This window comes from Rhinolophus ferrumequinum, chromosome 3 (genome assembly GCF_004115265.2).
Source record: "Rhinolophus ferrumequinum isolate MPI-CBG mRhiFer1 chromosome 3, mRhiFer1_v1.p, whole genome shotgun sequence".
NCBI lineage: Eukaryota > Metazoa > Chordata > Mammalia > Chiroptera > Rhinolophidae > Rhinolophus > Rhinolophus ferrumequinum.
The window spans coordinates 88,054,191-88,068,078 of NC_046286.1; the positions used below are offsets into that span (position 1 = coordinate 88,054,191).

The window sequence follows — 13,888 nt, forward strand, 5'->3', positions numbered from 1 at the left end:
TTGGCATAAATAAATCACAGGAAATCTCCAATTGGTCCCTTGGTCTAAGTCCCAAGTGGGAGAAGCCAAATTTATCTGATAACAGTTGTTGCCTGATGAATTTATTCCACATTAATTTCAGTTCTTACCATGTTTTAATGTTTCAAAATTATTTATCTTAAGATAGAGAATTTCTTATTTCTCTTTATAATTCCAAGTCCTCTTTGCTATATTAACATAGGCAAAAGAGATCCTTCCCGCCAGGATTTCTGCCTTTTAGGACTCTCTTGTCCTGAGTTCTAGGTCCATCCCCTCCTTTAAAAGGCCTGAAGAACTGAATAACATTCTTCCAAATACCCAGAACTGTGCTTAATCGCACTAAAATCCTGGAGTGCTTTGGGAGACCAGTCTCCCTGGAGCATTTTGCTCCAGCCAGACCAGAAATATAAAATAAACATCAGCCCAGTATTTCACATATTTTGCATGAATGATCATATAATGCCCCAGTTCAACAGAAAGGGAATTTCCTATTACTGTATCTAAGGGGATAGCCAGACTACAGACCCTAGAACAAATGTGCAGTAATGTGCATTCTGTCTGCCACTTCATGGACTAGTCAGGGACCATTCATGAGGACTGGGGAATATTTGTTTTCCTAGTCACTGTCTAGGTGTTTTTTCCACCTAAAACATTAAGTGTTAACTTTCTCTGATAGAAAAGGTCCAAATGATCAGGGCTCACACAGGAAATGTGACTGTGAAATTATTTCTTAAAATGAATGTATGTGCTTTTACACGTGAAGTGGATATTCAAATGACTCCTCTCTTTGAGAAGAGTCGTGTGGGGAAGCTACACACTTATTCCAAGGATGCCACAGTGTTCACAACATACCTGGAACTGCCTATAGCATTAGTTTAAACATCAGATTTTCCCCTCTCTCCAAAATACAGTCTCTTTACTTTGCACTCATACCTGCTTACCTGTGGGAAGGGAATGTTTTTACTCTGGGACTTCTGGGTGTATTCCTGTGAATTCATTTATGTGCCATTAAATTATCTGAATCTTGCGGAGCCTGAGCAATTTCAGGAACTACGCACTTTCTGATGGCTTTGCTTCCATTGTGGGTACAATCAGTCCACGTTCCAAAGGGACACGTGGGAAATGCCACATAGTCTTCATTATAGACCCCCAAGATCCCTCATGAAAATGAAGCATTACTCACGCTCTTCATGCCAAATGAGGCTTGCCAGCTCTGTGTGCTCCTTAAGCAAACCGGCACTTGTTTGGACACATCTTTGCATTAACTAGTGAATTCTCGAAGATGTGTTCTGAGAAAGCTTTCAAAATAGACTTTTCCCTTTGGTGTTCTGCCCTAGACGTTCATAACTATGCCAACACCTAAATAATGTCCCTCACATCATGTCATATTATAGAAATCCAAGGGTTTTCATTGTTACCAAGAAGGTACTGGCTTTGGCTCCCTTTCAGACTATCTCAGGGACACAACAGCAGAAGGTTCAGGATGTAAAATCTTTTGATAGCATACCAGGGTTGTGATGGGACATTCCAGAACGTCATGCCTCATGAGGAAGAAAGCATTCCTCTTGAGGAGAAAAAGCATTCCTCTTACCACGTGCTAGTTATAAAATAAATAGATCTCCCGTCCAACTCTCTGTATGGTTGAGCTGAATCTATACCTCCGAGGCTGCTAGCCAGGCTATCAACTTTGCCCTGATTATTCTAGCTGGCTCTCTCCATTCTTGCAAGACTCCCTTCCTGTCTGAATCTCTTCTCTTCCTGGATTGGGAGAGCAGAGAGCCATGACAGAAAGGAATGCCAGAACTTTCCCTCATGGACGAGAGCCCCTTGAAGTCCACCCCCCTCAGTGGCTCCATCTCCCAGCCCCTATCTCAGTCCTACACGACTTTGGCATCTTGAAGTCATCCCAGGCTCCTTTCACGGCCACTTCCACTTCCTCACACGGCTCTTTCTACTTGCCTAGGTTGCTGTTGCCTGGGGCACAGCATCTCCTTGTCTATGGGTGGTGAGCTCTTAACTCCTCTCCTGCACAACTCTCCCTATCATCATTCCCCGCGCATTTCTCTGCACCCTATTTGTGGGAATTTCCCTAATAAGTGCGATGCTCCATCTTATGCAGGATACAACACAGAGGTCTTGGTTTCTAAGGCAACAGCAATTATCAAGAATTGTAATAAATACCATTCCTTTGAGTGCTGTGCCAGTGCGTTTCAAATAGTATATTTCCTTCCCAAACAGCCCTGTGAGATAGGCATTGTCTGGCCCATTTTACAGATAAGGAAACTAAAGCTTAGAGAGATTAGATGACTTACCCAAGGAAAAGCCGTTTTGTTATGGTTATTATTGCTGTTGTTGTTGCCCTGGTTTGTGGCTGCAAACTCTGTACAATTAACCATACTCTCCACTGCTTCTTACCGTGGGCAGAGGAACTCCGCAAGTGAACAGATGGAGTTTTTAGTTGTGTTTTTGTTTTGAAGCATCAGAAGCAGCCATGTCTTGTAGTTAAGGACACCTCTGCATATGACTTCTGACTCCTCCACTTAACCTTTCTGGGCTTCGACTTATTCAGATATAATAGAGGGAGAATAGTAGGTACCTCACGGGGAAGTTGTAAGGACTCAGTTCCTGTATGCAGAGCCCATAAAACAATGCCTGGCACACAGTAAAGTTTCTATCTTCACTGCTGTCGTCATTATTATTCTTTCCATATTTGCTGTAACATAGAGTGTATATTTTACTACAAGGGTTTGAGAATTTTAGTTCAGTATCCTACTTCCTTTCTCTTTCTTTAACTCATTCTCACTCACTCATACACTCTTCACTTCAAAAATCAAAACAACCCTCAAGGATATAAAATACCACTTTTGTTTGTTTGTTTTTTAAGTTTAAAATTAGGACCATCTGATAATCTCGATGGGGGCGGTGTTGGGCTGGGTAAAACAGAGAGCTTTAAGATCATGGGATGCTGACTGCTATCCCCCTCAAGTTGACAGATTCTGCAAAAGACGTCCTCACTCCACCTGGTGCAGGAATCCTGGTGGCCAGTCAGTTCCTTGGCTGTGCCGTCCCCTGGCACCTAGCATCCTTGTCTGCCTGCCGTGCTGCTGCTGCTACTCACTGCTCTGCTTTTCGGTCTATAGGCCATAAGGAGGAAGCCACTCCAGATGGGAAATGTACATGCCCAAGGCTTCACCAGTGAGTCTCCTCTGTCCTGGGGATGCTTCTTCCAGCCCCTGGACTTCCCCCTCCCTCAGTGGTTCTCATTCAATCAGAGCCCACAGGAGATCGCAGGGGCCATGCATAATACATGCTGACCACTAAATGGAAGGTCAGGAGCCAGGCAGCATTAGGGAAGGGCAGAAAAGGGGTCCTGGAAACTTCTTCTTATGGATAAATAGTCCTTGTCGCTGCAATGAGCTTATTTAAAGTGAAAGGGAGATTTCTGTTGTCTCAGAGCCCTAATGACTTTTCTACAATTCCATATTCCAAATCTGATTACCCCAAATGTGTCCATTGTATAACTTCCCAACCCAGAAAATAACACAAAGTAAAATCAAGATGAAGAATGAGCTTTCTTTCATGATATATATATAATCCTAAATTGTTCCAAATCAGAATTCTGTTTTCCACTAACCTTGATTATCCCTCACTTGTGCAATTGCAGATTTTTTTTCTAGTTGAAACATTTCTGTATTTCCTCAAGTTCCTGCTGGAAACATACTCGTGCATTATTTTTAAAACAGAGAAAACATTCTTAAAAATAAAAGTAAACGGGTACTCTAATTAAAAAGTCTTAAAAAGAAATTTTAACCATGAACAAGTAAAATTTCTAGCATAAAATTTATACCCTCTTTACTGAGAAAAATAAATTTTAGGCCACATTCCAAAAAAAACAAACAAAAAAACTAATTGGATGCTTCTTCACCAGTTAAACAAATCTGGTCAACATGCAGTTATCCTTTGACCAGCTTATGACATTTTCCTCTGTTCAACTTGAGCCTTTCACTCCACCATAACTGCCTACCCTGATGACTTTTGCATCTGTAATAGTGTGTGAAGGTTTTCCTGACTTCCTGGCATCAGAGAACTGGCACCAAGATGAAGGAATAAGGTGATAAGTACACATTCGGAAAAGAGATACCTTTCTTAGGGCTTATAAGAAACAGCCCAGAGACTCCGCTCCCTTACCCGTCACCAAAGCCATCCACACTCTTCGTCGCTCCCATCTTCCCCGCCTTCCCTGCCTTCCTTCCTCAGCCTGGCTGGGGAAGAGGGAGAGGGTCTTTGCATCCTCAGTTTGAGGTCTAAGGGAGCCATTGGGGAAGGAAGTGCCTCCATATGCAACCAAAGCCAATTGTATGAGGCTCCAAGAGAATCCCTGGTAAATATCAGGGGGGAGACAGGAATCTAATTTAACAAGCAGACATGTTAACCTTTCTGTACCTCCTACATGAGCAAGAAAACGAGCACTGGAAGGATATGGCAGGATGGAGGGAGGGACGAGCTGCAGTGCAGCCTAGGTCCCCTCATATGCAGCAGTCATGGATGTTTCTTGCTGATCTGGTTGGACATTGAGGGACATCACTGGGCTTGCGCTGTCCTGATGGGCCTTCCCACCCAGGAAGGCCAGCCCCTGGAAAAGGGTTTCCCAACAATAAGAAATTGGAGTGTACTGCCATGAGCAGGAGTCAGGGAGTGCTGAAGAGGTCAAGCTGGGCCAGCCCACCTCCCAGGTTCGGAACCTCTGCAGTAGAGAAGCACTTCAGAGACCCCTGCAAACCTCACACATCGGGACCCCATGTGAACATGAGCATCTGAATGTCAGCCTCACAGCATTTATCAGTGGGAACTTGGTATTAACCAGACAGACCGGTGCAACCACTTGCACAGCCACAGGCAATGAAGCCAGGAAATGTTCATTCTTCACCCACTTCCCCTCCCAGGTCCCCAGACCAGGCTATGCCCTCTCCTTCTACTTCAAAGTCCTGGAGAAAGGAGCAGAATGAAAATGCACAGCCCACTCCTTCTCGAGGCACCAGCAATAATCCTGGTGTGTTTAAGGAAAGCAGACCGGGATGTTGGAGCAGAGTGTGGGGGAGAGTGAATGGAGATGCCGGAGGTAGGAGGGAGATCACGTAGGGCCTAAGAGGCCATTGTAAGGACTGTGTCCTTAATTCAGAACGAAACTGGAAGGTTCTGAACAGAGAGTTGGCATGATCTGAGGTGTTTTTAGAGGATCTAAAACTTGGCTACTGTGTTGAGAAAGGGTGGAACAGGAGAACAGGTAAGAAGCTATAGACGTGATCCTGGGGGCAGCAGATAACATGGCTCAGACCAAGGTGGTAGAAATGGCAGGGTGAGAAGCAGTAGGATTCTGGATATATTTTGAAGATAGTGTCAACAGGATTTCCTGTTTAATTTAGACCTAATCTAAATTAAATTCCGGGCTCATCCTCTTTAATACTTTTTCAACTTGGTAGGCAGAATAATGGTCCCCAAAGATGTCCATGTCCTAATCCCCAGAATTTGTGAATATGTCACCTCAGATAACAAAAGGGACTTCACAGGTGGGATTACATGAAAGACCCTGAGATGAGGAGGTTAGCCTGCATTATCCAGGTGGGCCCAGTCTAATCACCTGGTTCTCCAAAGGGACACCCTCTCCTGGCTGTGTTTAGAGAGAGACATGACTACGGGAGGGCAGTCAGAGTGTGATGTGATGTGAAAACTACTCAGACAACCGTTGCTGAGTTTGAAGATGGAGGAAAGGCCATGAGCCAAGGAATGGGGGCCGCCTCTAGCAGCTGGAGAAGTCAAGGAAATGGATCCTCCTCTAGAACCTCCAGAAAGGAACACAGCCCTGCCGACACCTTGATTTCAGCCCCCAAGACCTGTGTTAGATTTCTCATCCAGAGAATTGTAAGCTAAATTGGTGGTGTTTTAAGCTACAGAGTTTGTGGTAATGTGTTATCGCAGCAATAGAAAGCGTATATACACTTGGGCAAGTCACTTATTCTCTCTACGGGCCTCAGTTTCCCCTTCTGAGAAAAATGAGGGCGATGATACTTCAGTACCAGAAAATGAGTATAAAATGCCTGCCACATAATTGCCACTCAGCATAGTGGTCATTGTTATTCTGTTTATATGTTAAGAATACTCAGCCCTAAAGTAGCCTGAACTCAGCCCCTTTCTGCCTGTTTCTTCCCTCATTAAACTGCTGTGCGTACTCTGGGAGGTAGGGGTTCAGATCCCTGAAGGCAGGCAGTCCCTTGTTCAGTCCCCCTTTTCCTAGGGGTTTTGAGCCGATTACTTATCCTCTCTGAGCCTCATTTTTACCACCTTTAAAATGGGAGCTGATGCCTGCCTCATAGAATTGCTGTGGAGATGGATGAGCGCATGAGGCACTCAGGAAATGATAGCATGTTTCCTTCCTCCTGCATGACAAAAGTGCTGAATGTCGGAAGGGTCTCTGAGAAAGGCCCCTTTCTTCCTCTGTCCCTTCCCCACCAACCTTCTTTTCATTTTATCTTCTTCTCTTCTTAGGGATTTTGGTCCTGCTCCGGGGAATTAGTGGCTTCTTCCAACCTATTAAGAATGCTGAAGAGTTTCCTGAAATTTTCTTATGGTTTATGTATTAAACTATTTCCCGAGCTCTGCTTTTCCCCTGAGAATGGAGAATGTCATTGCTTTCCCACTATTTTAATCAGCTTGTTTTTTACAACTACTTTGTTGGGAGTAGGTTACTTTTTACTCATCTTTTGAGGTGGCGATGTCACTCTAGACAATGGAGGGCTTGAAGGCTGAGAGTGCGGTTTGCACAAAGCACCTCAGAGTGTCCACTTGAGTGTTGATTAAATTAGTTTCTTAGATCTGTATCCGAGCGGAAAAGGCTTATGTGCATAATTTATGTCAGTTCCCTGTATGTATTATCCTGAGTTTCGTCTTCTGTCCCCAAGAGCTGGTTCTCAGACATTCTGGGAGTACATAAAGAACTAGAATGTGAACGTTAATAAGAATGCTCCCCCCAAAAAAATTATTTTATATGTGGGTGTGACCCTTCCTACCCTACTCAACATCCCTACCCTACATCCATACCAACACGACCACGTCTTTTCCTTCTAGCCTTCTGGCATCACCAATTTGGTGCCACTTGTGTCCTTGATGTTGCCTGGCAGTTTTACTTTGTATTTCTCCTGCCAACGCTGACTGCTCCCTTCCACCTCTAGCTCACTCTCCCAGGCCTCTCTCAGCAGACGACCTGATCTTTTATTTCGCAGAGACTATGAAAGACTTTACACAGGAACTCTTTCGATTCCTTCCTGCAAACATCCTTTCTGTACACCCCCTCTCCTGGCCTCTGTGACAATGGGTGAAGGGATTTTTACACCTTCCAACAGGTAATGCTTCCCTCTGTGCTCTGGCTCCACCCACTGCCTGCTCTTCATCCATCAGTGCTCACTTCATTCGCCTGTAACTTCAGTCTCATTACCAGATCCTTCCAATCAATATTTGAACACACTCTAGTCCTAGTCTCCACCTTAAAAACAAACAAATAAAATTGCTCTTCTGGGACCACCCCCTTTTACATGTTGCTACTGCACTATCTCCCTACTTACAGCTGAGTTTCTCCAAAGAGTTGTCTATACTGTCTCTACTCCGATATACATACTTAAGACACAAGGCAGTGTAGCTGTGAAAAGAATAGATGCATGAGCCAGAGCCTGAGCCTGGATTCGGCTTCTGCTGTATGACTTTGCACAAGTCACTTAACCTCTCTGTGCCTTCATTTCCTCATCTGTAGAAGGGTATAGTGTACCTACCTCATAACGTTAATGTAATGACTAAGTAATTGGTGTATGTAAAGCACATAGAACGTTACCTAGCACAGAGTGTGTACTGTTGTTATTAACCCACTCCACTGTGGCTTAATCTTCATTATTTTAACAAAACCTTTGCTGATGTCACGAGAGACTTCTGTTTTGCTGAATTCATTGAATGCCTCATAGACCTCTTCTCAGCTGACATTTCAGCAGTTTCGGTACTAAACCGTGCCGCCACTCCGGATTCTCTCTCTTCCCAGACTTAGATGTTATAACAATATCTCCCTGTTTTCCTCCCAGTTCTCAAAACAATCCCTCTCAGCATCGTTTCTTGGCTCTTCCCACTCTACCCAAACCTCAGTGTTGGAGTTTTTGGGAGCTCAGACCTAGATCTTCTTGATATTTTTATGTATTAATTTTTAAATATTCTTGTGGTAAGAATATTTGAGATCTAACCTCTTAACGGAGGCCCTGTTGTTTTACCACCTACTCTCCCTAGGTAAACTCATTCCCTCCGTGTTTACAACGGCCTCCGTCCCAAGTCTCCAGCTCAGAGCTGTCTCCCGACACCTGCTCACACGCCTCTCACACTGAGCAATTGCAAACCAAAATCATGCAGTACCTGCTTTCCCAAGCTGACTTTCAAACCTGTATCCCTTGGCATTGCCACCCACCTAGTTGTTCATGCCAGAAATCTGTGAGGCCTCCTCACCCCGTCTCTCTTGGGCCCACTACGGACAGTCGTTCACCAACTTCTAGCTACTATACCTCCAAAGTCCTTTAGAATTCTTACACGTTGCTCCCTCTTCACTGCCGATGCCGTGGTCCCAGCTTCAGTTCTCTCTCCTGAACCACTGCAGAGAACTGGCATTCCCCGACAGCTAGAAACCCGGTCTGCCCACAGATTCTCAGGTGATCTTTCAAAAACACATATGATCACGCCACTCCCTTGCTCAGAGAATATGGATGATTTCCCATTGATTCTAGGAATAAAGTCCAAAATCTTCCTTTACGTGCTTAGGGGGGCCCGCATGCCCTGGCCACGCAGACCTCTCTAGCGTCCTCCCCTTCCCCTTTGTTCAGGAGCTTCAGCCACAGTGACCGTCTCTCCGATTGTCAAGAGCAATATGTTCCTTCCAACATCAAAGCTTTCACCTTCCCATACCACCTTGCAACCCCACCTCTTTCCCCGTGATGTCTCCCACAATCATTAATTCCAGATCCTACTCATCCTTCAGGTCTCAGCTTAAAGCTTTCTCAGGGAGGCCTTCTCTGATTTCCAAGACTTGGTTTAGCCTGTCTGTGGTACACTCCTGAAGTCTGCCACCCATGTTCCCTTCTCATGATCCAGAGCAAGAGAAAAAGGAGAGCAGTGGAAATGACCTGAAAGAAAATAAAGAACGCTTCTTGGTCTAAGAGTTAATACAAACACATTTTCTTTACATATCACATCAATTAAAATGTCAGAGAAAATATTGTTAAGTTAAAATGCTTAATAAAAAATTGTGACAGTATGTGAGTTTTAAAAGCAAGCAGATAAAGTAGGGGAAAAAGAATTATATGTGTATATTCCTTTAGAATTCTTTTAGAAAAAGAATTCATATATATATATATATATATATATATATATATATATATATGTGCCTTCCTTACCCTTAGCTCAATAGTAACCATGTAAAGTGTTTACAGTACTTCTACCATCCATTTCTCTAATATTGAATTTCAACTGTACTGTCTCTTCTCCCACCTGCCTGATTCATTTATTGCCCACTGAAGCTGATAGCTTGTAGGAGGAACCTCACAGATGCATTCCTTGCCAAAGTGACATCCTATATGGAAGACGATGCAGTTCAGGCAGTAAAAACATTTCAAGTGGAGGAAAATCCATTTATCAGCCAAATGATAGCCTTCTGGTTGTCTTTGAGAGTCCGAGAGCATGTTGGAGGCTTGGAACATGCTCTCTGGTGGCTACGTGGGAGGGATTATGTGAATATCTTTAAGGTGACCGAGTCCTGCCCAGTCTCACTTTCCTCAGATGGTTTCCACAGCCTGCAATACCTGGGAGGAAAAGAGGCCTCAGACATTTGTCTTCCCCAGCACCCAGCGGTGCTGGGCTCCCAAGAGGCACCAAATAGAACTGAAAATAAACAATTCAGATGAGGAGATACCTGCAGCAGATTAGAGCTTATTCCCTAAGAGTCAAAAAAAATTTACAGGCAAAAAGGACTTTTGTTTGAGAGAAAATGGAACGGGGAAGAGAAATGTGGTCTAAAATACGCATGCAAAACTTTGACTTTATATATATTTCAGTAGATCCATTTGCCTAATAATTTTTATACTGAGAGAAGGAACTGGCTTGATTATTGTTATCATAACATTTTAATTCTCCCATAATCTGAAAGACCTGGGTCTCTGTTGGCTCAGGACTAAGTTTGTTAACTCTCTGAAACAAGTATTTATGGAGTCCCTAGCATGTCTTAGGAATCGAGGTATCGCGCTAGGTGCAGGGGATAAATAGTGTATAAAGCTTCAGCTTTGGTGTCAAGGAGGTGCCAGTCTAGTTAGTGAAGGATCAGAAAAATAAAAAAGCAATTACCATACAGTTCATAAGGGTTACTTAGTAGAAATGCAGGGGATTCGGAGAGCCCAGAGGAACATTTCCTAATCCAGAATTACAGGGTCATGAGAGACTTCCAGAAGTGACATAGTAGCTGGCCCCTAAGGATGAGTGAGATTAGCCACATGAAGGCTGAATAAGAATGTACCAGGCAGAAAAAAGACATGGGCTAGAGGCAAGAAAGAGAAAATCGAAGGCAGTCAAAGATCAGTGTACCTGAAGCCATGAACATTTTGCCCACTTCCGGTCACTATAATCTACATTTGACCTCTACTCTTCCTGCCAAAGCTGCTTTTATCTTACCTCTCTACAGCATCCTATTTGAAGTGGTTTCTTGTTTGTTTGGTTGGTTGGTCAATTTGCCCATTTCCTGTGATGCCAGGCTCTCTCCAGCTTCTCCTTCTCAGGCTCCTTGGCAGGTCCTTTCATCTACTGATTCCCTAACACACAAACCCTTAGTCAACTTCCTTACACTGCCTCACACCCACTTTCCTTTTCTTGGCCAGAGAGTTTGTTTCAAAATGTAAATCTGGTCATGTCAATCCTCCTACTTAAAACTCTTCAATAGTACATTTTTCCCAGTTTGGGTTTTTTAGGGATTTTTTGGTTATTTTCTTTTCCTTGTTTTCTTTTTTTCTTGGTTGTACTTTTATTTTTCCTTATACCATGACATATCCTTGGGCTGTGATATTCTCACATGACAGTAGAAAAACAAGGTTGTGTAAGTCATCCTTAAAAGCTGAGAACCACGTAACAAAAATCTTATGTAAATTAAGACAATGCATAAATTTGCAGGTACAAATACAAATCGTTTTGTGACGATGGTGAATAATTTAGCCCCGTGATATTGTGCTGGAAAAACATTGAATAAGAAAGAAAATGGAGTCCAAAGGCTTGGATTAGCTATGTTTTCTAGCTCTGTGGGAAGACTGCAAGAAAGAAGTGACACTTCATTCAGAAATTCATGTCAGTCTCGAGAGGAACCCAGGAATTGTCATTAGTTCTCTGTGCAGCTCTGATCAGGCCCCAGAGGAGTGAACAGCTCACAAGAAATTGTCAGTCAGCCAAAGAGCATCACATTAGTCCAAGTCCCGTCCATAAACACAATAAATACCCTTAGTCTCCCTTCGTCACATGAAATGCCCAAGTAAATGTACTAAACTTTGAATCAAAAGTATGTACAGAATTTTAGAAAATGTATTTTAAAAGAGGGTAACTTGATGACAATGTGAAATAGTGTTATTTGCCTGCCTATCAGACAAGGACAGGTGTCTTTTTAAAAAGGCATCTTCCAGGTGGATGAGTCTAACCTAAGATGTAGACCTCTGCCAGGGCATACTTGCACTTGACTTGTATGGAAAGTTGAGTGTATCCGCCAGCAGTCCATTTAAAAGTATTTGCAATGGCCCATGGACTCCAACTCATCGGAGTCCCACTTGCTACCACATCTGCTGGAAGGGAGAGAGGGTAGCCAGACACTGTATTTGCACTCAAAGGAGTGAACATCTTAATTTTCAGTGTGGTTGGTTCCAGGGCTATGACATCTGCTTGTTCCAAAGTCAGTAACACCAGGATACCTGGTAATACTGCCAGAGCAGACGGCACATGTTGTGTTGGCATATAGGTCCTTTCCAATATAAGCGTCACATAGTATGGTTGAATGGGAAGCATTCTCATGAATGTCACGATTCCATGCCTAAGAGGGAAGGCTGGAGAGAGCTTCAGGATCTAAGACCCTCTTGTTGCCAGAGAGCCTCACCGACATGAGGACCTCAGTTCTCTTCTCCAGGGAGCACAGTTAGCAGCGATCGCTCCTGTTTGACATCCGTGATAGGGTAGCACCACTTCTCCTCGACATCATGTACAATTTCCTTCTCTGCTGTGAGAGTGAAGCAGTAACATCTTTTTTCTCACAGTCTTTAGTAATATTTTTCCAAGTCTCAGCTAGCTGAGTCCAGAAATAGTATCACATGAAACAGATATAACCCTCATAGACAGGCATTGTGTGGTGACACCCAAGTCTCTATACCCAGCGGTATATGACCAGAGGCATCCAGGGACAGCACAGCCAGAATAGAGAGAAGCATGTGTAACTGGGCTACTGAAGGTGTAAACAGGTCCTGTGACACGTGGCCTTGAGGAGCTTCACTAAAGAGAATATGATGTTTCTCTCAGGAGCAGTGTTACCACTGCAGAAGGTGTGTCGTCTGATTCCCCAGCTCACCCAGGAGGAATAGAGCCACGTTCAATAGCATGGTGCATAGAACTGTCATGTTCTGGCTTCATCTTTCACATGGTTCTCCTTCTGCCCTATACCTACTCTGACATCCGGTTGTCTTGACCAATGAAAAACTAAGGGCAACCAGGCACAGTTTGATGTAGTCCCAATAGAGAAGCCTTTGTTCGTGCCTGTTGAGGAAACAGTGCTTTCCTGATTCTTCATGATACTTTCATTTGCAGCGTACATGGATGGAGAACTGGGAGTGAAGCAATGACAGCGTCTAGAGAGTTTTTCATTGCTGGAACCCTTAAGTCTCCTCAGAAGCCCTACATGACCTCATCCCTGCCTACCTGTGCCACCTCATCCCTGTTCTTGCCCACTCACCCTCTACCCTGCAGCCACACTCAGCTTCTCCATCCATCAGACAAGCCACGCTCCTTCTTGCTTCAAAACAATTACACATGTTCTTCCCTCAGCTGACACTCTATTCCCAACCCAACCCCTGAACCCACCAAACTCCTACCACCCTTGGATTTTTACCTTAAACATCCCTTCTTTCCAGGAAACCTTCCCTGGTTCCCCAATCTAGTTTAGGTCTGTGCTGTTTCTTCCCAGTTGCTCATTTGGAATCACTCCTTAACTGGCTGGCTTTCATTACAGACGGTAAAATCTTGAGGGTGGGAGCAATCCCCACATCCTAGCAGAATGCTTGGCTCAAAGAATTTATTAAACACAGAAATGAATGAATGAGGAAAGGCAGTAAGCAAATGTTAAGGTTGGTGACCACAAGCTGAATGAGTGATTATCTCTTGGCTTCTATTCTCTTCATGATGTAAAATGATCCCAATGCAAGTAGGAAGGTGGGTGACATGGAAGGGATTTTTTTGTTCGTTTGTTTTCTTTTTTAAAGGAGGAATTATGTAATAACCAATAACCCATCACCTTGCTTCAATAATTATCATAATATATTGCCAAACTAGTTCCATCTACACATCTACCGTGCTGTTTTTTTATAGAGCTATAACTTGTTTTTAGAATATTCACAAAGTTTTGCATCCGTCACTACTAGTTTGGGAACATTGTTATTGCCCCAAGAAGAATCTCCACGTGCTTTGTGCAGTCACTCCCCATTTTCCCCTCTCCCCAGCCCCTGGAAATGACTAATCTACTTTCTGTCTATTTGGATTTCCTATTTTGAGCATTTCATATAAA

General features: G+C 43.6%; 1 protein-coding gene across 4 annotated transcripts in view; it reads left to right on the forward strand.

Annotated features, from left to right (window-relative positions):
- Positions 1-13,888, forward strand: part of AIG1 (androgen induced 1) — a 224,627-nt gene that overhangs the window by 183,768 nt on the left and 26,971 nt on the right. The window lies entirely within an intron of this gene.